Raw genomic sequence first — 26,558 nt, 5'->3', positions numbered from 1 at the left:
TTATGTCTATGATAGTTCTTTGTTTATAGCAAAATCAATCCATCGCGATAGCCTTGTATTATCTACCATTTCAAATATCTGACCGATATTCCTGCAAAAGATACAGCCCTGTCTCAACCATGTCCACTGGCAAAGAATGCCATGTTCTCTGCATCACGCAATTTTTTATATGCTTCCTCTTATGGTGTAACAGGTCTATTTCAACACAGCAAGGGAGTAGGAAACAAGAAGAGCATGTTGATATTAAGGGAGAGGAGGTGTTGGAGTTGTTAAAATGCATTAGGATGGATAAGTGCCCGGGGCCTGATGGAATATTCCCCAGGCTGCTCCACAAGGTGAGGGAAGAGATTACTGAGCCTCTGGCTAGGATCTTTATGTCCTCATTGTCCACGGGAATGGTATCGCAGGATTGGAGGGAGGAGAATATTGTCCCCTTGTTCAAAAAAGCTGGTAGGGATAGTCCAGGTAATTATAGACCAGTGAGCCTTGCGTCTGCGGTGAGAAAGCGTTGGAAAAGATTCTAAGAGATAAGATCTATGGGCATTTAGAGAACCACGGTCTGATCAGAGACAGTCAGCATGGCTTTGTGAAGGGCAGATCGTGTCTAACAAGCCTGATAGAGTTCTTTGAGGAGGTGACCAGGCATATAGATAAGGGTAGTGCAGTGGGTGTGATCTACATGGATTTTGGTAAGGCATTTGACAAGGTTCCACACGGTAGGTTTATTCAGAAAGTCAGAAGGAATGGGATCCAGGGAAGTTTGGCCAGGTGGATTCAGAATTGGCTTGCCTGCAGAAAGCAGAGGGTCGTGGTGGAGGGAGTACATTCGGATTGGAGGGTGGTGACTAGTGATGTCCCACAAGGATCAGTTCTGGGTCCTCTACTTTTCGTGATTTTTACTAACAACCTGGATGTGGGGGTAGAAGGATGGATTGGCAAGTTTGCAGACAACGCAAAGGTTGATGGTGTTGTGGATAGTGTAGAGCAGGGGTCCCCAACTTTTTTTGCACCATGGACCGGTTTAATATTGACGATATTCTTGCGGACCGGCCCGGGGGGGTGGGGGTGGTGTTCAAGTAGGGTTAAACTCACCTCGACATGTCTTTTACAGTTAGGGTTGCCAACTTTTTCACTCCCAAATAAGGGACAAAAGTAGCAGTCAAATCCCAGGACACTTTACCCCAGGAAAGACTACCATGACCATGAAGCCTTGCGCGGGCACCTGTGCGCATGTGCGTACGTGCCGATTTTAACCCCATAAATCGGTTTTGTGTACATACATGATTTCTACTTTATATAGGCTGTATATTTAACATATAATTCCTGCTTTTACTATATGTTAGTGCTATTTATTTTTGGTTTTATGTGTTATTTGGTATGATTTGGTTGGTTATCTTTTGGGTCTGGGAACGCTCAAAAATGTTTCCCATATAAATTAATGGTAATTGCTTCTTCGCTTCACGCCATTTCGGCACAAAAGGTTTCATAGGAATGCTCTACCTTAGCGGGGGAAACAGGGGACAAGGGCAGTCCCATATGGGCCAAACTAGTTTAGCCCAATATACGGGATGTCCTGGCAAATACGAAACAGTTGGCAACCCTATGTTCAAGTTCAACAGTATGTGACAAGGAATGAGGAAAGGTGCAGCTCACGGCCCAGTAGCACATGCTTTGTGGCCCAGTGGTTGGGGACCACTGGTGTAGAGGATTGTCGAAGATTGCAGAGAGACATTGATAGGATGCAGAAGTGGGCTGAGAAATGTGAGGTGGTACAGTTTGGAAGGACAAACTCCAAGGCAGAGTACAAAGTAAATGGTAGGATACTTGGAAGTGTGGAGGAGCAGAGGGATCTGGGGGGTACATGTCCACAGATCTCTGAAAGTTGTCTCACAGCTAGATAGGGTAGTTAAGAAAGGTTAGGGAGTGTTAGCTTTCATAAGTCGAGGGATAGAGTTTAAGAGACGTGGGGTAATGATGTAGCTCTATAAAACTCTGGTTAGGCCACACTTGGAGTACTGTGTCCAGTTCTGGTTGCCTCACTATAGGAAGGATGTGAAAGCATTGGAAAGGGTACTGAGGCGATTTACCAGGATGCTGCCTGGTTTAGAGAGTATGCATTATGATCAGAGATTAAGTGAGCTAGGGCTTTACACTTTGGAGAGAAGGAGGATGAGAGGAGACATGATTGAGGTATACAAGATATTAAGAGGAATAGATAGAGTGGACAGCCAGCGCCCCTTCCCCAGGGCACCACCGCTCAATACAAGAGGACATGGCTTTAAGGTAAGAGGTGGGAAGTTCAAGGGGGATATTAGAGGAAAGTTTTTTACTCAAAGAGTGGTTGGTGCGTGGAATGCACTGCCTGAGTCAGTGGTGGAGGAAGATACACTAGTGAAATTTAAGAGGCTACTAGTCATAGTCATACTTTATTGATCCCAGGGGGCAATTGGTTTTCGTTACGGTTGCACCATAAATAATAAATAGTAATAGAACCATAAATAGTTAAATAGTAATATGTAAATTATGCCAGTAAATTATGAAATAAGTCCAGGACCAGCCTATCGGCACAGAGTGTCTGACCCTCCAAGGGAGGAGTTGTAAAGTTTGATGGCTAGAAAGGTATAAGGTGGGGGGTTATATGGGAGGCAGGGTTTAAGGGTCGGCACAACACTGTGGGCCGAAGGGCCTGTAATGTGCTGTACTGTTCTATGTTTGATGTAAGAGCATATGGAATGACTGCCTACATGAGAATTTACCACAAGGGAAACATTCCAATGGAAAATTGCTCTATGAATCTGGTTTAATTTACTTTACAAAAAAAAACCAATAGTGCCTCCTAGAAGAGCTTGGCAGGTTTCAGCAAGCATTTACACAAAGCTATGACATCTAAATAAAAAACTCTAAACAAACCCACTATTTCCAATTACATACATGGGAGAATGTCATGTGCTTACAAATCTGCACAAGAGGACATTAGAAATATATTTAGTGAGCAAAATCACAATAAGTATTACCAGTGACAAGAACAGCAATATTGCTGATGTAAAACATTACATATTTAAAACAGCTTAATACCAATTATACTGAAAAATTATACTGGCGGTTTTATGACGCTATAAATAGTCCAGTACATTTGGACTTCCTCTGCTCAGTCAAACGTCAGCAGATGTGTTTTAAGGCAAAAATTTAGCCACATCGCACATAAAAATGTTCAATTAGGATTATGCCAAGAAGGTAATGACCAAGGTAATGGATATACAGCATCTTACAGACTACAGCAAAAGATGATCATCTGAAGGCATGGACATACTGTTCTGTGCACAAATTTGCCCTTCAAGAGTATGCTGAATTTTCACCCTAATTTAACTGCAAAATGGCTATTCCTGCTTTCAGCAACTTTTGATGTCAATTCTCTCTGCTTCACCAAATCAAAACATCTTCAACCGTATGCTAAAATTTATAATGTAAAGACAATTCAATCATAAATGAGACCATATCTTCAAATACATGCTGGTTAGTGATACCTCTCTAGAATTATCAGCCCCATCCTTGAATTAATAATTTGTCCTTTCATGGCATATCACTTAACCTCAACAGCTAACTCGATAGCTAAGTGCCAAAGAACAACAAATCCGGAACTTGCTTCTCAAATACCTAATACAATGCTGTAATGCATTTCCTACAAATAAGAAAGCAAATGTTGCAATAGCAATAAGCCTTTTCAAATGCTTCAAGGTCTGTACACCAACATTTCCGGTTGAAAATTACAATAAGCATTTAATGATAAAATAGTTTCTACAGATTTTCTTTGTCACTACAAAGAACTATAATTCTGTACCCAATTTATTGAGAGCCTCCAGAGGGAGATGCAGAATTCCCATTCACACTTTCCAATTTAACTAGATTGTAAACAACCTAATATACAGTCTCACAATCATTGGTCAAGTCTAGGGATTTCTCATCTATGGGTTGCAATAAAAAATTGTCAAAACTGTAAATGCGATTTACTGCATCTGCCATAGGCAGTGTACATTCATCCTTCCAACGAAGTGGGCTCTGAGTAATTCTATACTTTGGTAGATCAAAATAAAGATCTATGGAAAACTCTCAGGCATCTCCTTCCAATTTTTTTAAACTCACTATTTCAAACAGTAGCTAATCTAACAGCAGGCATATATCTGGATGCCAGTAAACATGGCCTCAGCACCAGCTCCGCCACATTCTCTAGCATAAACACGTAATGTTTCAATGGAGGTAAACAAAAAATACAGAAACCTGTGAAGAGAGTTTGCACTGATCTCTTTTAATGCGAAGAATTGTTTCTGTTAAAGCACATCAATGTGCTCTATATAAAGCTGCCTTTGATGCTTTGTAACAGATGCATACAATTTCATTAATTAAATACTGTAGTCCTCCTTCACACCACCCCTCATTTGCATGGTATCAAATGGATGATTGAATGTACAGAAATGAGCACAATGTAACCCATTTTGTGAGGAAGGAAATGGTCCCTATTAAAAGGGGATGCTCTACCTCTCGTGGAATTTTAGTACATAAAATAATCTCTTGAAAGGCAAGTCCTCAGTTTATAATAGGAAACCTATCTTTCCAGACTGAACTGTGAACAGCTCTTCTCTGAGTGCCAGCCATTGAAGGCATTGGAGCCATTGGAACCAAAGGTATTCAACTGAAGAATTTTTGATGGATGAGAACTAGATGCTTTTTTGCCACACAATGCTCTATCCACTCCACTGCACTGCCTGGCTCTATCTGTCTTTTCTCTGTCTACCTCCACATATCCTACGCCTGTCTCTGTCTCCCAACTCCAACCCTACTCCTGCCACACTTTCCATCTGTCCACATTCTTCATCCCTTCTAGGTCCACCAATCGATACGAGCTCCTGTCACTCACCACTCTCAGTAATGACACAGCACTTCAATCTGAAACATCAGTAATTCCTTCCTCTCCACAGATGCAGCTCGACCCAGAGTTCCTCCAGCACATCGTTTCTTGCTCCAGATTCCGGCACCTGTCTCAAACACAGCTGAATCCTTCATTGCCTGTCCAATGGACAGCAAGTCCACTGTGACTATTAACTAGTTTGGATTTGTTTACTTGAACAAATCTTTGGGAAGCAAGGCTCAGACACTGTCAAATGAGTCATCAGAGCAGCACTCTGTTTGATACATGAAATAGCTCATGAATATATAAACAGTTTCTGGTACAGGCCAAGTAATAGAACATAGAACATAGAATAATACAGCACAGTACAGGCCCTTCGGCCCACAATGTGGTGCCGACCCTTAAACCCTGCCTTCCATATAACGGCCCCGCACCTTAAATTCCTCCATATACCTGTCTAGTACTCTCTTAAATTTCACTAGTGTATCTGCCTCCACCACTGACTCTGAGTAAAAAAACTTTCCTCTAATATCCCCCCTGAACTTCCCACCCCTCACCTTAAAGCCATGTCCTCTTCTACTGAGCAGTGTTGCCCTGGGAAAGAGGCGCTAACCATCTACTCCATCTATTCCTCTTAATACCTTGTATACTTCTATCATGTCTCCTCTCATCCTCCTTCTCTCCAGAGAGTAAAGCCCTAGCTCCCTTAATCTCTGATCATAATGCATACTCTCTAAACCAGGCAGCATCCTGGTAAATCTCCTCTGTACCCTTTCTAATGCTTCCAATGCTCTATCCACGTATGTAAGTTTCCCATAATTCCATGGGTTCTTATCTTGTTTAGTAGCCTCATGTGCGGCACCTTGTCAAAGGCCTTCTGAAAATCCAAATACACAACATCCACTGCATCTCCCTTGTTTAGCCTACTTGTAATTTCCTCAAAAAATTGCAATAGGTTTGTCAGGCAGGATTTTCCTTTAAGGAAACTATGCTGAGTTCTGTCTATCTTGTCATATGCCTCCAGGTACTCCGTAACCTCATCCTTGACAATCGACTCCAACAACCATCCAACCACTGATGTCAATCTAACAGATCTATAATTTCCTTTTTGCTTCCTTGCCCCTTTCTTAAATAGCAGAGTGACATTTGCAATCTTTCAGTCCTCCTGAACCATGCCAGAATCTATTGACTTTTGAAAGATCATTGCTAATACCTCCGTAATCTCCACAGCTACTTCCTTCAGAACATGAGGGTGCATTCCATCTGGTCCGGGTGATTTATCTACCCTGAGATTATTCAGCTTCCTAAGTACTTCCTCTGTCGTAATTGTGACTGCGCACATTTCTCTTCCCTACCACCCCTGAGTGTCCAGTATACTGCTGATGTCTTCCTCAGTGAAAACTGGTGCAAAATACTCGTTCAGTTCCTCTGACATCTTCTTATCTCCCATTACAATTTCTCCAGCATCATTTTCTATCGGTCCTATATCTACTCTCACCTGTCTTTTACTCTTTATATACTTGAAAAAGCTTTTAGTATCCTCTTTGATATTATTTGCTAGCTTCCTTTCATAGTTCATCTTTTCCCTCTTAATGACCTTAGTTTCCTTTTGTAAGCTTTTTAAAACTTCCCAATCCTTTGTCTTCCCACTAATTTTTGCTTCCTTGTATGCCCCCTCCTTTGCTTTAACTTTGGCTTTGACTTCTCTTGTCAGCCACGTTTGCATCCTTTTTCCATTCAAAAATTTCTTTTTTGGAATATATCTGCTTTGCACCTTCCTCACTTCTCGCATAATCTCCAGCCACTGCTGCTCTGCCGTCTTTCCCGCCAGTGTCCCTTTCCAGTCAATTTTGGCCAGTTCCTCTCTCATGCCACTGTAATTTCCTTTATTCCACTGAAATACCGGCACATCGGATTTTGGCTTCTCTTTCTCAAATTTCACAATGAACTCAATCATGTTATGATCACTGCCTCCTAAGGGTTCCTTCACCTCAATCTCTCTAATCACCTCTGGTTCATTACACAATACCCAATCCAGTACAGCCAATCTCCTAGTGGGCTCAACAACAAGCTGTTCTAAAAAGACATCTCGTAGACTTCTACCCATACTGACTCATAAAAGGATCCTGCTACATTACCCACCCTTTCTGTAGCTGTAATAGTATCCCTGAGCAGTAATGCGACCCCTCCTCCCCTTTCCCCCCCCTATCTCTTTTAAAGCACTGAAATCGAGGAATATTGAGAATCCATTCCTGCCCTGGTGCCAGCCAAGTCTCTGTAATGGCCACTACATCATAATTCCACGTATGTATCCAAGCTCTCAGTTCATCAGCTTTGTTCCTGATGCTTCTTGCATTGAAGTACATGCACTTTAGCCCTTCTACCTTACTATCTTTACACCCTTTATTCTGTTTCTCTTTCCTCAAAGCCTTTTTATATTAGATCTGGCTTTACTCCATGCACTATATTTGCAGTTCTCACATGACCTTTACCCTCCTCCACCTCACTATCTGCTCTAACACTCTGGTTCCCCTCCCCCTGAAAATCTAGTTTAAACCCCCCGGAGCAGGACTAGCAAACCTTCCTGCAAGGATGTTAGTCCCCCTCCAGTTCAAGCGCAACACATCCCATTGGAACAGGTCCCACCTTCCCTGGAACAAGGTCCAATTGTCCAGAAACATGAAGCCCTTCCTCCTGCACCAACTCCATAGCCACGTATTTAGCTGCATTACCTTCCTATCTCTAGCCTCACTTGCACGTGGCACGGGTAGCAATCCTGAGAATGCAACCCTGGAGGTCCTGTCCTTCAACTTTGAACCTAATTCGCTAAACTCTTTGCAGGACCTCCTCCTTCTTCCTATCCACGTCATTGGTCCCTACATGGGTCACGACATCTGGCTGCTCACCCTCCCTCCTGAGAAGACTGAGAACTCGATCTGAGATATCGCGGACCCTAGCACTGGGGGGGGGGGGGAGGCAACAGACCATCCGGGGGTTCTCGATCTCTTCCACAGAACCTCTGATCTGTCCCCCTAACTATCGAATCCCCTATCACTACTGCTCTCCTCGTTTCCCTCCTTCCCTTCTGAGGTGAGGGTCCAGTCTCGGTGCCAGAGACGTGACCACTGCAACTTGACCCTGGTAGATCGTCCCCACCAACAGTATCCAAAACGGTATACTTATTAATGATGGGAACGGCCACAGGGGTGCTCTGCTCATTCTGTCTATTCCCCTTCCCTCTCCTGACAGTCACCCAGCTACCTGCCTTCTGACTTTTAGGGGTGACTATCTCCCGGAAACTCCTGTCTATTTCTGCCTCTAGTTCACGAATGATCCGAAGCTCATCCAGCTCCAGCTCCAGTTCCCTAACTCGGTTTGTCAGGAGCTGCAGCTGGATGCACCTATTACAAATGTAGTCATCAGGGACAATTGTGCCCGCTCTGACTTCCCACATACTGCAAACGGAGGACTCGACTGCCCTAACTGCTGCCTCCATTACCTACTTCTAAGTTAATTAGATTAATTAAAGGAACTTACCCTGCTTTACCTCACTGGGAGCAAGCTCGTCCTCAGCCTCTGTTTGCCGAAGCTTCTCGAGCCAAAGCCTTCCTACTCTGTCTCCCACTCTGTTAATCTGCTCGCTTTTTAAACTCTCTCATCTCTCATAGGCTGACCTTCACGCACTTGCGCAGTTGTGCCCCGTTCAAACTGCCGAAGAAATGACCAGCATCCTTTCATATTACAGCAAGATATTCACTTGCAACATATGGCAATGTGAATAATCACAAGATATCATTGCTTTTACTCCTTCAATGTCCAAACAAAAACTCCACATTCTTACAATCTTTGATCCTTTTCCATTGAAATGAACTGTCCAGTGTTACCTGAACTACTGATACCATTGACAGTTTCAATTTCTTCAGACACAACCATAGACATAGGAGCAGGAGCAGAATTAGGCCATCTGGTCCAGCGAGTCTGCTCCGCCATTCAATCATGGCTGATCCTTTTTTTTTAAACATCCTCAATAAACTATCAATCTCTGCTTTAAATATACCCAGCGACCTGGTCTCCAATGCTGCAAGTAGCAACAAATTCCACAAGTTCACCACCTTTTGGCTGAATAAATTTCTCCACATCTCTGTTTTGAGGGCGTCCCTCTATCCCGAGGCTGTGCCCTCTTGTCCTTGATACTCCTGCCATGGGAAGAATCCTTTCCACATCTACTCTGCCTAGGCCTTTCAACATTGGAAAGATTTCAGTGACATCTCCCCTCATCCTTCTAATTAGCCAAAACTCTAACCATCTCCGTAACTTTCTTACAATACCATGGGCTCTTAACTTGTAAGCAGACTCATGTGTGGCACCTTGTCAAAGGCCTTCGGAAAGTCCAAAAATACAATATCCACTGCACTCCCTTTACCTATCCCACTTGCAATCTCCTCAAAGAATTCCAACAGTTTCATCAAGCAGGATTTTCCCTGAAGGGAACTATGCTGACTTTGCCCTATCTTGTCCTATGTCACCAAGCACTCCATCACCTCATCCTTAACAATTGACTCTAACATCTTCCCAACCACTGAGATCAGGCTAGCTGGTCTATAATTTCCTTTCTGCTGCCTTCCTCCTTTCTTAAGGAGTGGAGTAATATTTGCAATTTTCTAATCCTCTGGCACCATGCCAGAGTCCAACGATTACTGAAAGATAATTTTGAATGCCACCACAATCTCTAAAGCTACTTCTTTCAGAATCCTAGAGTGCAGTTCCTCTGGTCTGGATGACTTATGTACCTTTAGGTCTTTCATCTTTTTGATCACCTTCTCTCCTGTAATATTAACTGCACCCACTTCTCTTCCTTCACACACTACAACATCAGGCACACTGTTAGTGTCTTCCACAGTGAAGGCTGATGCAAAATACTCATTTACTTCATCAGCCATCTCCTTGTCCCCTGTTATTATTTCTCCTGCCTCATTTTCTAGCGGTCCTATATCCACTCTCATTTCTCTTTTATTTTTAAAGATGAAAAAACTTTTCCTATCCACTTTTATATTATTTGCTAGCTTGTTTTCATCTTTCATCTTTTCCCTAATTATTTTTTAGTTGCACTCTGTAGGTTTTTAAGCACTTCCCAATCCTCTATTTTCCCACTAATTTTTGCTTTGTTGTATGCCCTTTCTTTTGCTTTTACAATAGCTTTGATTTTCCTTGTCAGCCACGATTGTACTAATTTACCATTTGAGTATTTCTTCATTTTTGGAATACACATGACCTGCGCCTTCCTCATTTTTCCCAGAAACGCACGTCTTTGCTGCTCTGCTGACATCCCTGCCAGCAGCTCTTTCCAATTTACTTTGGCAAACTCTTTCTCATACCACTGTAATTTCCCTTACTCCACTGAAATACTGCTGTGTCAAATTTTGTCCTTACCAAATTTCAAGCTGAACACAATCATATTGTGATCACTGGTTCCTCAGGGTTCTTTTACCTTAAGCTCCCTAATTGCCTCCGGTTCATTACATAACACCCAATCCAGATTTGCTTATAACAACATCCTACTCTTTAATTACCTTGTTATCATAATTCAGTCTAAACTAATATGTTATATCAAGAATTATGTTAAGAAACATAGAACCCAATTTTATTTACATGTAGAAAATTAACCATTAAAATACATGGTAGAATTGGGATGTCACCTTGAAAAATAGTTCTCTCTGTCTGATGGAGTACACAGTCCATCTCTAATTCCCTTCATGGAAGAAGTTTCTTGTTAAAAGCACATAAAGAATTATAAAGGTATGAAATCAATTGTTACTCTACATTTGATATTCCTCATCTCTGCACCAGGCAAGAAAAAAGATTTCATATCCTGTTGCGCTATTGACTTCAGGCTGAAAAGAATATCAACTGAAAACTCAAAGGGAATGACTTGCTTTACAATTATCAATCATAGCAGATACTCCCCTAACATTTAACAAGACAGGAAGAGGTTTTCCTAAATGTACTCTCACTCTCCATTTATCTAAGCCTCTCTGATGACAGGCTATGACTTAACTCACTCTGGATCCTATATCACTACATGTAGAGTACAACTGTTTTTTAGGAATGCTTTTCCCCCCACAATGGAGCTTTGATGTCAAGTTCACTAAAGACTGACCTATCCTTGATTTCCTTTGGCATCTCTTTCCTTTGGCTAGTTGGACATACCCCTCAAGCACCTTCTTTGCCTCGTTTCCTATACATGTCATACATCCCTCTCTTCTTCTTTATCAGAGTTCCAATATCATGTGAGAACCAAGGTTCCTTATTCTTATTCACTTTGCCTTTAATCCTCACGGGAACATACAAACTCTGCACTCTCAAAATTTCTCCTTTGAAGGCCTCCTACTTACCCACTTACTGTCTGAACTGGGCTGGGTTTGACTTGGACCTGGGTTACACTTCCAAACTGAATTTTGTTGAGGCTCACTAAGGCCATCATTCTCTAAATCAGTACCACTTGCTGCCGATTCTGGACACTCAAGGTTTAACATTCAGGTTCAAGAGATGCGAGTACACTGATAGCATAATTAAAAATAACTTTGAATCTGTTCTATGAGGAAAGGACCATCAACAATAATGCTGTTTGCTAGGTTTAAATCTCCTACTTTTACTGAACCCCATCCCATAGGTAGAAACACGAAGAACACAAGGAACTTGCGTGAACCTTTGAACAGAAAACAAACTAAGTAAGAAATTTTATTCAGAAATGGAAAAAAATGAAAGCTGCTGATCTTTTCACTCTGCTCTTCAGTGTTGCTAAAACAACTGGCACATAGTTTATTAGACTTCAGAGGGTCTAGGGATTTATGAAAATATTGCATTGTTCTCATTTCAAAAGCAATTGAAAATGAAAAAACACAGGAAATACAGACATTAATTACCCTATAATAAAGTAACATGTAACCATTGTTCTGTCTGAATGAAAATGTTAAATACATTAGAAAATTAAGAGTGAGATTAGAAATTATTTTGCAATATTTATAGCATCAATTTACAGTGTTTGTGAATGCCAACGATCCAATAATATCACACTGAGTAGGCTGGCGAGTTGTCTCACCCACGCATGCTGCACAGAGGTAATCAAATCAAATGTAAACAGACAAAAATCTGGATAATGCCAGACAAGAAAACAGTTCAATTGAGTGAATGATTAAAAATAAAACCGTCAAAATTAAGCAAAGTTTTTCCAGGAAATAATATTTGAATGTTAAACAAAGAAACTACATTCTAAAATAGAAACAGACAATTATTGCCATCAATCTGGATATATCAGCAGAGGAGAACTGAAACAGGTTACTGAGGTGCTGCTGAAGGTGGCATGGTAGCCTAACATTTAGTGTAATGGGTCAGATTCAACAAACCCCATCAATACTTCTCTGGATTTCAGTGAGTGAGCCTATAAACAGTGCAATCAGTACAGCGCAGTGGAATCAGTAACAGCAGATTTGGAATTTCTTGTGTTATAATGTGGAGGCAAAATGGAAAATGGCTGGAAGTTTGATGACAGTAAACACAGATACTTTCATCATCAGCACCAAGGCAAAATGCTGGCCAACTTTCCTCGCCAACTACACTAATCATCTGTGGAACAGAACACTAGGTAGAACAACTGTGAAGTTATGGGGTAAAGGGAGTTGTTGGAGTAGAAGCACAAATCGTTGTAGATAATGGCATTTCTTTCAAGCCAGCTCAAAAATAAGAGTAGATTACCTAAATGCCAATCAATAAAAATAACAAGATTACATTCAAATGTAATGGAAAAAAAAAACAAGAATACTGTTACAAAATAAACTCAGCTAATAGAAAATATAATCAATTTCACCCAGTTCATAAGCAGGATTCTTAAATGTAGAAAAGAGAAATAGCAAGAAATAGCTGTAATCTCCATTACAGCTGCTGGGCTAGCAACCTGGTTGCTGTAATGGAAACTACAAAGTATGTATGATAAGCACAGACAAGTGTATTATGACATCTCTCTGCATTAAGTCACTGCCTGGTGATTAACTTAGCATCTTAGATTTCCAATGCAGTTCTCAGTAACTGCAGATTCTGATATTCACACATTTTCCAATGAGGATTTGTTCCTATAGGTGTCTGCAACATCTCATATTTCTTGATAACTGTTCTGATACAGCTCAGTACAGTTGTCTGCAAAGTAGAATGGCCTTGCACCTTGCCAATCCAGTTTAGAGACAATATTTGCATTTAAATGAACGGAGCTGTGTTAAATGTAGGAAATACTGCAAATGCAAAGCTCATGGGCCAGTTGCAGATTGTGCAGATTTTTGACATGGATTCATGCCTGGACTCAGTGGGGTGTTCAGGGGCGGAATGGAAGGACCAATCCCAAGACATGTGACCTCCAACATGTTAAACACTTGCATATTCCAATGCACAGTCATGTGAGACAATGAATGTGCCTACCCATGAGCAGCGCCTTACTGGGAATTTTCTGAGGAACAATTATCAAGAGATATCTCTGAAACAGATGGTTAACATTGTTCCTCTGATAACAGATACACTATCTGCTGATTACTTTAAATTCCTTTACAAGTGAATAAAGGACAAGGTCCTGATGTTTGTACTTACATAAATAGTATACAAGTCAGATTCCTTGTCCAATTGGACAAGAGACCCATTTATGACCAAGAACTGTGAATTAGAACCCAGAATAGATATACAGCTACTGTGGAGTGCAAGGTAGGGTGACAATTGGGGAGAGAGGGGGGCTAAAGAAGAAGTGAAAAAGAACACAGATGAATTTAAATCATACACATTTACAGATATGTGAATATACAAAGATTATTTCAGTGAGTCTCTACCTTTTGTAATCTAAGCAAAACTATTGCAACTATTGAATAATTAAATACTGAATATTTTCCTCCAATTTAACAAGCAAGGCGAGTTGAGTGGGAAAAACAGAGGCACTGAAAAATCGTATTCAGTATTCATAAGAATGTAAACAAATGTAAAACAATTGACTTTTGTTTTAAAAATATCACTACATGGTTAGGTTATTGTGCCAAGCAGAACTTCTTGAATATTAATATGTTCCAATAAGAACAGAGGAGACAATTGGCTAAACCACAAACATGCACAACAGTTAGCCCATGGAATACAGCAGCCATCTAAAAAAAACAGCAAGTTCATCAGAACCTTCAGTTGTTCAAAAATCTATGATCGAAGTTGAACACAATAAAGTGATTACTGGGCAGTAATTGAATGAAGAAATGTGTTAGTAGACAGAGATGCTGGGGGAGATCTAAAGGAGGAATGATCATCAAAATGAACCAGGTTAATGCCTTGGTTGTGTTGGTCTGAGTCACATGGCTCACGGTTTGAATTAGCTCATCTGTGAAGCGTTCTAGCTACTGTTCCAACAGTACTTGTCAATGTGACATTTCAGATCAGACTCATGACATACCAGTAATATTTTGTGCACTGGTGAAGTCCCAATGAAGGGTCTTGTACCAAAATATCAACTGTTCATTTCCCTCCAAATATGCTACCTACCTGCTGAGCTCCTACAGTATATGTGTTGCTCCAACAGGAAAACAAATGCACAAGCACTTTAACTGCACAGTAGCATAGTGATTAGCATAACACATTACAGTGCCAGTTCTAAGATCAGGGTTTAATCCCCACTGCTGCCTGTAAGAAGTCTGTACTGTGTCCCTGTGACTGTATTGTCTCCCTGTGATTTCTCTGGTTTCCACCCACATCCCAAAGATACACAGGTTAAGTTTAGTAATTTATGGGCACGTTATTCTGGTGCCAGAAGTATGGTGATACTTGCATGAATGTTCTCTTCTGAAGCTATGTGTAGATGGTGTGCATTTAAAAGCATGAGACATCTTAGCGTGTTTGCTGCTGCATTGCCTACCCAAAATGGAAAATATTCTGTATCTAGCATTAATAATTTGTTAACAGGGTTGTGAAATACGGCACCATCGATAAAGCTACAAAATCAATACCTTGCTGCGGCACATTCATTAACTGTAATTTTTGTCATCTATCACAACATTTCTGATAACAGATTTAAACCTGCCTTGTGGCAAGGTATTAATATTGAGGTCTTTACTACCAGTGTCTAAAAATATTCTTCCTCTCTTTATTGATTTTTGAGAAAACACATACTTTCACACCCACAAAATATCTCCAATTAAGAGTTAGCATTACAGTTTATTCTACAGTACCTGTAACAGCACCATCTATTGTAACACCAAAGCTGCATACTGTGATACCATCTGCTTTCTTGTACTTAAAGATCCATTCTTCAGTGGAGGTGGGGGAAGAGTAATTTGTATTTTTTGAATCTTTAATATTTCATAGGCAAACCAGACTAAATATTCACTATTGTAAGTACACACCCCAACACACACATATATTATATTCATCACTACAGAAGGTCATCAGCCCTAGAATTATGCATAGAAATATTTGCTTGCAATTCTTTTTCATAGGTTTACGTATACTAACAGGGATGATTATTCTTTTAAAATTGTCACTAGTCTTAAAAAATTTCAATAAAATATGTTAAGTAGTGCCTGATACTTCTTGTGGATGCACATACCTTATTCTTATCTCCTTCCTAAAATCTTCAATGGCCACTACCAGTTACCCACTCCTCCTTGATCTATTGCTAGAATCAGATGTAAGAATGAAGAGAACATCGTGGACAGTATGCAACAGCCATTTGTTTCTCAGTATTGTTCCCACTGAACCTTGTGGAGAGCAGCAGTCTTGGAGAAAGGAAGAAGCTATACAGCCCATAATGCTGGTGCCAAGCACGATGCCAAATAAAATTAAATCTATTCTGCCTGCACATGATCTCTATCCCTCCATTCTCTGGCTGCTCATTTGTCTATCCAAGCGCCTCTTAAATGTCACTATCAAATCTGCATCCACCACTATCCCTGGCAGCATATGCTAGGTTCCCACCACAGTCTGTAAAAATTTCTGCTCAGCTCCTTTAACCTTACCTCTCTCATCTACACTGCATGTCCTCAAGTATTTGACATTTCTACCAGAGGAAAAAGATACAACTGCCTACTTGCAGTCTCTGGTGCACCAGAGGAAACAACTTAAGCTTGTCCAGCTTCTCTTTTTAATTCATGTCCTCTATTTCATGCAGCAGCCTGGTAAATCTCTTCTGCGCATCTTCCAAAACCTCTCGGCACTTACTTAAATGGGGCAACCAGATGTGAGAGAGAAAGGTGAGCAAGGGCACAGGACCAGTGAGGGGTAGTGGGACACTGGCATCAGGTAAAGAGTGGTTGTTGCAAGAAGTGGCGAGGTTGGCATAATTGGCATAATGAACCAACCTGGATGAAGGCAGGAGATGGTGGGGGGGGGGGGGGGGAGGGGGAACGTATAAAAGAACAGCTCTGCAGGTCACAGCTCATCAAGTACACATCTGGGCACTTTATTTTAATGCATTTAGGGTCTCTGCTTCCAATAACTGCAACACCCTTCTGTGATAAAAAAAATTCTCCCTCATCTTTACTCTAATCCTTTGATTGATTATTATAAATTATTTTGTTTCCAATTAGATTTTTTATTTGGTTTCCATTATAATTTTTTCTTGTGCAAGGAAATCAACACTTGCTGTAACCATTCATTACCAATAGTACACAGATTCCTTACTGTCTGGGATTCTCTTCCGACCAGCTCAGAAATGGAGAAATGGTTCCATTCAAATCTGTATTTTAAGCTTCCAGTTGAACTTTTTAATAGTGGCTCTTAATTGTGGCTATTCACATGCCAGAATCTATTCTTGCTATGAATAAACACATATAAACCTCAATGCTTATCACTAAGCCGTTCAGAGACAGAAACATAGAAAACCTACAGCACAATACAGGCCCTTTGGCCCACAATGCTGTGCCGAAATGTACTTACATTAAAAATTACCTCAGTTTACCCATAGCCCTCTATTTTTCTAAGCTCCATGCACCTATCCAGGAGTCCCTTAAAAGATCCTATCATATCTGTCTCCACCATTATCGTCGGCAGCCCATTCCATGCATTCACCACTCTCTGCGTAAAAAATCTACCCCTGACATCTCCTTTGTACCTACTTCCAAGCACCTTAAAACTGTGCCCTCTCGTGTTAGCCATTTCAGCCCTGGGAAAAAGCCTCTGACTATCCACATGATCAATGCTTCTCATCATCTTACACACCTCTATCAGGTCACCTCTCATCCTCCGCCGCTCCAAGGAGAAAAGGATGAGTTCACTCAACCTATTCTCATAAGGCATGCTCCCCAATCCAGGTAACGTCCGAGTAAATCTCCTCTGCACCCTTTCTATAGTTCCCAAATCATTCCTGCAGTGAAGTGACCAGAACTGAGCACAGTACTCCAAGTGGGGTCTGACCAGGGTCCTATATTGCTGTATCATTACCTCTCGGCTCTTAAACTCAATCCCACGGTTGATGAGGGCCAATGTACTGTATGCCTTCTTAACCACAGAGTCAACCTGCACAGCAGGTTGGTAACATCCTCCTACCATTCCACCCCCAGACAAAAACAATATCAATTCTCATTTTACTGTTAATCAGGCCAGATCAAGCATTGCTTTCCAGCTTGGAAATCTGCATCATAAATTTCACAGTATTACACACTAATAGTATTCATACCTTAGAGAAAGCCCATCCGTAGTTTTCAGATCTTGAGGCTGGTATCTCTAATGTTCCATGCGAACCTGCCTGTTTCCAATTATCCCACTGCTGCTTCACTTGCTATTAAGAACAACTAGCTCACAGCAGAAATCTGGTTCCACTGAAATAAGCCCCATTAAAATCTGTGCTCAAAACAAGCTCACCAAGAACTGTGCTGATTAGAAATCGTTGTCCAATTTGATTGACATAACATTGTATTACAGAACATGAAGAGATAAACAAATCTTGAGAGTAAGGTACAGGATAAGACTTAATTGTGGACTTCGAATATTGCAGATAACTTGATTGTAAAAGAAGAGTGCTTCATAAATCCATATCTCGATTAGATTCCACTGCAATACACTTCTTGATGTTCCATTAATGGAATTGTGTAATTTAAATAACAGTCTTCTCTAAATAAACTTCAATGGTTACAGTGTAAGCTTCTGAATAGAAGCAGAGATTGAGGCATATATGGGAGGGTTAATAATCCCTGAGTGTTACAGCCCAGAACCCCCTACTATAAAAGGTTTCACAGCCAAAGCAGCATCCTTTAGCTTTTACTCATTTCTGTAATAATCAGATATACCAAAGGAACTACTCTTGCTCTCAGCCACCTCACAGTCATTTAACTTTCCAGATGAGGTTTGTAATGATGAAAATTTTTGCAATTACCTTCTTCTGTGCAAAGCCGCCTACTCAACAAATTCCAAACCTATTTCAAACAAATCTCCCCTCTCTGGATAATCCAGAATAGCTATTATCTAGAAATAAGCATCTAGTTAATACAATAAAATGCAATTCAGAAGTCTCTTCCTCTCATTCACAAATATATGAATTTAGCAGATGCTATCGTAACACTATGTTAAAACATTTATTAATTGAAAGAGCCAGGTATTAATTGAAAGATCCGTTTATAAAATGTGGGATTTTTATCATCCTCCTTTTCACTAACTAGATGACAATTCCATCTCAAAAACTGGTTTTACTCACTTTATGCACACATAACTTGAAAAAAAAAATATAGGAGTGCCCTTCTGCAAATGACAATAAATGCCAAGTCTATTTTTAATTTAAAAATTGAGTTTAATAATTTTATGACAATCAAAGGCAGGTTATGGAGTTACTTACAATCCAGTCATTAGCAGGCTTCACTTTTAAATAGCATACTCCTATTCTTATAACTGGAGAAAGGAGAAAAGGGAAGCCAGGGAGGTATAAGAGTTTGTCAGACAAGGCACTGGAGTTGTTCACCCAGCCTACTCAATCAGCACCTCCCAAAAACAATGATATGCACCATTAAGGAGGACAAGAGCTTCAGCCATATGGAATACTGTGGTCTGTATGCTCCCCTTCACACTAATGCAATAGAAGACAGTAAGGAAGCTGATAACTTTAGGCTAACTGGCTGCTATATATTGTTTAAATCAATTAACAAGGAAGGAAGAGTAGAACAGCAGGGGGAAAAAAGTCATTATCTGACCAAGCAGAGTCAACATAGTTTCTTGCAGAAGAAATAAGATGAGAGATTAAAGATTAGCTTTATTGTCAAATGCACATTGCAGCATACAGTGAAATACATCATTTACGTCAATGACTAACACAGACTGACGATTGAACTGGGGGTAGCCCACAAGCCTTGCCATACTTCCAATGTCAACATAGCATGCCCAGAACTCACTAACCCTAACTGTATATCTTTGGAACATGGGAGGAAACTGAAGCAGCTGGAGGAAACCTACAGAGTCACAGGGAGAACAAACAAATACAGACAGTGGCGGGAATTGAACCTGAATTACTGATCGCTGGTGCTGAAAAGTGTCGCACTAACTGCTATGTTACCATGCCAGTGACAAATCATGCCCAACAAGTTTGTTTCTTTTTCTGAGGAAGTCTTAATCAAAAATGATAGAGGGAAACTAGTAGATGCATTACATTTGTACTTAGAAAAGGCATTTAAAAAGTTGTTAATCACAACAGCCTATGATGTTCTAAGTAATATTTTGACAGAGAGCAGATTCAACTAATAGGCATGAAGCAGAAAGGAGAGATAAGCAGGTCCTTTTCAGGTTGGCGATCTATAAACACAGAGGTACAACAGGACCAGTAGCAGGGCTGCCTCTTTATCATATATCATTGAATTGGGGAAGGAAGTTAATGCATGGAAACGAAATTTACAGATGGTACAAAAGTAGGTAAGCTGGGAACTGTGGAAGGCGTAACCTATCTGGATGGGGGAGGGGGTGAATAAAGAAGATGGGAGATGATATGTGGAAGAGGTAAAGGGTTAAAGAAGAAGGCATCTCGGAGGAGTGGAAAGTGGAAGCTGAAAGGGAAAAAGGAGGGGAAACAGAGAGAGGTGATGGACAGGTGAGGAGAAGAAAAACGTTCACAAACTTAACTGACCCAGTAGACCCACTGTTTCTGCCAGCACTTGACCCATGGAATTCATGCCTGCCTAACTCGACTCCATTTTGTCCCCTTTGGTTAAGATCAAGTATAATGTTATCTACAAAAGACAAAAATTGACACAAATTTAGAAACAACAGGTTAAAGTGCACCATTCCATTTAAATGAAAGGAACAGCAACCTCAGTTGCAGCTGCATACATCCTCTGGATGCCCCAAAGCATTTCACAGATAATTAGTTAAGTTTCATGTACAGTATTTTTTCTAATAAAGACAAAGAATATTGGTCATCCCTTTCCCGCTTTGCTTATTTCACTACATTAATTGGCCAATCAGGCAGAAGCAACCAGGTCCAAAATTGCAAAATGATGAAAACTAGTACAAACATCCATGCGGAATTTTTATTTCACCAACATTATAACAGAAAGTTGACGTTTGAAGCTTAAGTATCTTGCAAGACTGACTCCTAAAAGCACTATTGGGAAAACACATGCCCTTTTAGCATAGTCAGATCTAAGAGTTAGCCTTTACAGCTCCAAGCATTTTATCATTTGGAGAAGCTCACCTCCTGACATTGTGAAAAGATGAAACCTGCATTAAAATGACATTTTTCAACAGTGACATTGGTACTACAAACTCTTCTTTGGTCATCCTACATTACCACAAAAAGCACAGACTTTCACTGATGTGTAATCTTGCCTATGCAGCCAAGTCACTAATATAACTCAAGATGATGCCAGCAGTCAAATTCAACCATGGAAAGAATCATTACTTAACTTATGGTGTTAACACAGTATTGAAGAGCTGAAAATTATACTTCTGTTGTGCTAAACAGAAGAGGTTCTGCAGATGCTGGAAATCCAGATCAACACACACAAATTGCTGGAGAAACTCATCAGGTCAGGTAGTATCTATGGAGAGAAGTAAACTGTCGACACCTTTCATCAGGACTGGAAAGAGAGAGGGAAAAACAGAATAAGAAGGTGGGGAGAGGCAAGGGATGCAAGCTGTGAGTGATAGGTGAAACCAGGCAAAGGGGAAGTTAAGTGGGTAGGGTAAGGGGGTGAAGTGAGAAGCCGGAAGGTGATAGGTAAAATAGGTAAAGAGTTGAAGGAAGAGGAATCTGATAGGAGAGGTGAGTGGACCATAAACAAGGAGGAGCGGCACCAGAAAGATGTGATTGGCAGATGAGAAGGGGTGAGAGGGGAGCCAGAATAGTCATAGTCATACTTTATTAATCCCAGGGGAAATAGAGAATGGAAGAGAGAAGGTGAAGGGGGGAAGAATTACCGGGGGGGTTGGGGGGGGGGAGCTTAGGAGGAGACAATGGCGCCTTAATGGCGACTCCTCTGCTTGCATTGTTGGAAACAGCTCTATTTCCACCTTTAATATCTCTGTTTTTCCCTTTTCGGGTTCTTTTGAAGATCCTTACCTAGAGTTACAAGCTGACTTTGGTTCTTTGCAGGAACAGGACCAGCTCTCGGGTTTCATGACTGACCGTTATTCGATATGCCAAGGATGCAGCTTAAGAGATTAGCTTGCCTACGGAGTTCCAGGATCTCGTGGCTCTGGAGACAGGCGGACCGAAGGTCGGTGTCCTGGCAGGAAATCGGTGTGTCGTGGGAGATGGAGGATTTCTGGCTGTGTGCCCAGAGACCAGAGATCTTTGGGCACAGAGCTCGGAAAAAGCGACTTTTAACATTGTTATGTCTCCCCTCTCACTCTGAAATGGAGACATCTCTTTCTCCCTTATTACGGAGAGAGAAAGCCTGTGGTATGTCGAATACTGGGTGAATGAGTAGTCTTTGGGGTACTGCAAGTCGGTGTCTTTGCTGTTGCTTTGCTGCACGCTTGAGTGCTCGGTGGTGGGTGCCGATGCTTTTCTTTTGTTGGTGGTGGAGGGGGGATCGTTGCTTTGCTGCTGCTTATGCGAGGGAGGGGGGAGCTGGGGCGGGGCTTTAGGGTTCTAACATTTCACAGTCATTCATTCCCTGGCAGCACTCCTCTGTTTTCATGGATGGTTATGAAGAAAAAGCATTTCAGGATGTATATTGTATACATTTCTTTGACATTAAATGTACCTTTGAAACATTTGAAGTTAGAGGAATCGATACACATGCTGGTCAGATTGAAGGGTACAGAGATGGAATATGAGGTGTTGCTACTCCAACCTGAAAGTGGCCTTATCATGGCAATAGTGGAGGCTATGGACCATCTCAGAGGATCTATGCTTAGCCCAACACATTGATGCAACCACGAAGAGGTACACTGTGGCTAAACCTCCTAATGAGTTTGAGAAGATCAGGTATGTTACCAAGTACTCTAGCAAACTTCTACACTGAGGTACCATGGAGGGCATTGTGACGGATTGCCATTGCACAAGTTCACAAGAGGCTTCAGAGTGTTTAGGACTCAGTCAGCTGCATCACAGGCACAAGCCTCGTCACATTTACTCTTCAAGGAACCTGAAAACCCAGACTCAACATTTTAGGACCAGCTTCCTTCCCACTGCCATCAGATTTCTGAATGGCCCTTGACCCATGAACTGTCCCTCGCTATTCATCCATCCATCTATCCTTCTATTTATAAAAAACAACAAATTTCATGACTAATGTCAGTGACAATAAACCTGGTTCTGGTTCTTGACCTCTGGATCTGCCTCATTATGATGCTGCACATTATTATCTAACTGCACTGCACACTTTCTCTGTAACTATTAGACATTATTTTGCATCACTTATTGATTTAGTTTACAGCACGGATCACGCCCTTCCAGCCCAACAAGCTAAACTGCCCAACAACACACTCTATCCCCAATTTAACCCTAGCCTAATAACAGGACACTTTACAATGATCAATTAACCAACTAACTGGACATCTTTGGACAGTAGCAGAAAACCAGAGCACTCAAAGGAAACCCATGTGTTCACAAGAAGGACCTACAAACTTCTTATACAGGATGCTGGAAATGTACTCCGAGCTCTGACGCCCTGAGCTGCAATAGCCACTGTGGCATCCTGAAATAGTTTTACCTTGTACTATGTCAATGAATTGATCTTTATGCAAGACAAGTTTTTTTTTTATTATACCTTGGTACACATGACAATAATAAACCAATTCTGATTCTGTACCGAAGTAAGCTGTGGAGGTTCAGATGCTTAGGACATTCAAGACAAAGATTAATATTTTTAGAAATCCAGGTAGTGCAGGAAAGTGGTACTGAGGTAAGAAGTCAGGCATGATTTTACTGAATACCAGAGCAGGTACTATAGTCCAACTCTGCTTCTATTTGTTATGTTACATTGAGCTTAGGGAGTTGGGAATTCAACATCATCCTTACCTAACATCTATACATCTTCAAGAAGAACAGGGAGGATTACAAAGAGGAAATTACCACTGAGAACAGTGACAACCACAAAAGTTCAGGTCCAGATGCTTCATTACAGCACAGAAGAAGTAGTTCTTAAATCTAGGTCTTAATTGGCAAATATCAATTAAATTAAACAGTCATGATCAGGTTCCTTTTACAGAATGGAACAGATGCACTCTGCCAGCACTTAACTCAAGGAATTATCTTTGTATCACCAGGGAATTTCACATCTTAACCTGCTGTGAATTTGGGTTTGGTTGACTGAAGAGGGGGGCCACACAGCCGATCATGTGTGAATCCGAAGTTATCGTACTACTAGAATGGTGAGCTCCTGCAGTGCAGTGGGCTGGGAGGGAAGGGGATTCAGAAAGAGCTGATAGTGAGCTGAAGAATTTGGTATGTGGTGATCAAGTGACAGGAAGGTTGAATAATCAGCAACAATGGATAGAAAGCATAAACCTGCAGAGAAGGTCTGGCTCAGTTAAAACCTGCTTTAAAGATTTTCGTGGTCTTTGCACTGTAGAATATCCAGGAGTAACAATGATAAATAAATGCTGCATCACTCTGATTGCTGTGCAGTCACTTAATCCTGGATCAATTTTTGTCTGTATGATGCTGCCCCACCTGAAAAGGGCACTCTGAACCAGAAGTTTGGATTTTCCAATTGAATAGCAAATAGCCATTTGAAAAAATTTTACAGCCTACTCTGAAAATGATTTGTTTTTTGTTTTTGGAATGACCTTGGTATGTTTTGCTAGATTGAAGTCCATATACAATAAAGAAGGCAGTGGTCACTGTTTTTGTTGTTGGAGATGCATCATTAGCATCTCAACAATCACTTTAAACACTAACTACTCCCATCACCACAGCACTGTGACTATGAGGCATACCATCTGCAAGTTGCACTGTCTTCTTTAAAAACTCTACATAAATCCATAACCGGCAACACCTAGAAAGTCAAGTGCAGTATTCACTTCAGAACATCATCACCTACAACAGGGGTCCCCAACCAATTGCGGACTGGTTTAATATTGACAATATTCTTGCAGACCGGCCGACCGGGGGCGGGGGGTGGAGGGGGGGGTGTTGCCAACAGACGAAAGTAGCAGTCAGATACGTTGTTTACCCAGAAAGACTACAATGACCATGAAGCCTTGCGCAGGCACCTGTGTGCGCATGCGTGTACGTGTCGATCCCCCTCCCCCCCTTACAAATTGATTTTAGCGATTCTGTTCAGGGGGAAGAGGGTGTTAATCACGACTGGAATACAGGTGATAAGTGGCTAATGTACTCAATTTCGTTTCTAAAAGGGTTTATCTAACGAATTTAATATTAAACACAGCGCAAATTTTCCTCGCATGAATATAGAGATAAGTCAATTATCAGGGGAGCTTGAAATAAGTATGGCACGAACTTCCAATAGAAGTGGTAGAGGCAGGTTCAATATTATCATTTAAAGAAAAAATGGGTAGGTATATGGACAGGAAAGGAATGGAGGGTTATGGGCTGAGTGCAGGTCGGTGGGACTAGGTGATAGTAGCGTTCGGCACGAACTAGAAGGGCAGAGTTCGCCTGTTTCCGTGCTGTTATGGTTATATAAGTCAATAGCATCATAACATTTTAAGTAATGTTTGGATATTAAATACACAGCATATATTTTCCCCATATGAACATATAAAATCATTGCAACACACCAATATCGCTGAATCAGTGGGAGCCCTGGGCTTGTTTTCCTGCAACAGGACAGTCCTATCGAGGGGTGACGGGAGACAGCAATACTCGAACGGGGTTCCTTATGTCCAGTCTATTCCGCAATTTAGTTTTCGTTCCATTCATTGCAGAGATAGCAACGTTTTCAGTGCTTTCATGGCTATCTCAGGATACTCAGCCTTGACTTTGATCCAGAATGCCGGCAGAGATGTTATGTCAAACATACTTCTCTGCCCGCCGTCATTTGCAAGCTGAAGGAGTGGATCTCCTTCCCGCGCTGACATGGATGACGTGTGCGTAATGACCGCGCATGCGTTCAACCTCAACAGTGGGGGTGACAGGGAATGAGAAAAGGTGCAGCTGACTCCTATCACCAAAACATATCGTTTCCTCGCGGCCCGGTAGCGAATGCTTTGTGGCCCGGCACCGGTCCGCGGCCCGGTGGTTGGGGACCACTGACCTACAAGATCCCCTCCAAGTTGCACAGCTGTTTGCAAAGACTTTGTACACTGCATTATTATCAGTGGGTTAAAGTTCTTAATACTGCAGGAGCAGATACACCACATGACTACAGTAGTTCAACATGGTGATTCATCGTCAACAGTGAAATATGGTCAACAAAAGAATGAATGTTAGTCTTTCATACAGTGCCCACATACCATGCAAAGAAAAGCTTAGAAAACTTTCAAATTAATGGAAACTAAAATAAATATTTTCAAAACAAAGACCCAAATAAGTAATTTATTGCTGTTCTTGTTTATTATACTGGGTCCTGCTGACGGGTCTCAGCCCAAAACCTCGACTGTTCTCTTTTCCAGCATTTTGTGTGTGTTGCTTTGATTTCCACAATCTGCAGATTTTCTCTTGTTTACAGTACACTATTTGTTGTTTCTAATATAAATGACTTGAATGAGAATGTTAAGTGATGTAATTAATAAATTTGTAGAATACATGAAATTGGCTGAGTCCATAAGACCTAGGAGCAGAATTAGGCCATTCAGGCCATCAAATAGGATCCACCATTCCATCACGGCTGATTTATTATCCCTCTCAACCCACTTCTGCCTTCTTCCCACAACCTATGACGTACTGATTTATCAAGAACCTATCAACATGTGCCTTTAAAATACCCAATGACTTGGTCTGCATAGCTACCCATGGCAAAGAATTCCACAGATTCACCGCCCTCTGGCTAAAGAAATCTCTGTTCTAAAAGGACGTCCCTCAATTCTGAGGCTGTGCCTTCTGGTCCTAGACTCCACCACTATAGGAAATATCTTTCCTACATCTACTCTATCCAGACCTTTCAATATTTGATACGTTTCAATAAGACCTCCTCTCATTCTTCTATACTCCAGCAAATACACTCCAAAGACTGCCAATTGCTCCTCACATCCCCTTCATTCCTGGAATCATCCTCGTGAACCTCCTCTGGATTCTTTCCAATGACAACACATCCGTTCT

At 41.2% G+C, this 26,558-nt stretch overlaps 1 protein-coding gene and 1 long non-coding RNA gene across 2 annotated transcripts in view; one reads left to right on the top strand and one right to left on the bottom strand.

Moving 5' to 3' along the window:
* snd1 (staphylococcal nuclease and tudor domain containing 1) overlaps positions 1-26,558 on the bottom strand; it is a 919,733-nt gene that overhangs the window by 287,636 nt on the left and 605,539 nt on the right. The window lies entirely within an intron of this gene.
* LOC140187011 (uncharacterized) lies at positions 257-21,640 on the top strand. Its single transcript, XR_011882991.1, has 3 exons — positions 257-335; positions 4,613-4,679; positions 21,480-21,640. It is a non-coding gene; the product is annotated as an uncharacterized lncRNA (long non-coding RNA).

This window comes from Mobula birostris, chromosome 23 (genome assembly GCF_030028105.1).
Source record: "Mobula birostris isolate sMobBir1 chromosome 23, sMobBir1.hap1, whole genome shotgun sequence".
Lineage (NCBI taxonomy): Eukaryota > Metazoa > Chordata > Chondrichthyes > Myliobatiformes > Myliobatidae > Mobula > Mobula birostris.
This window is presented reverse-complemented; position numbering and strand designations above follow the sequence as displayed.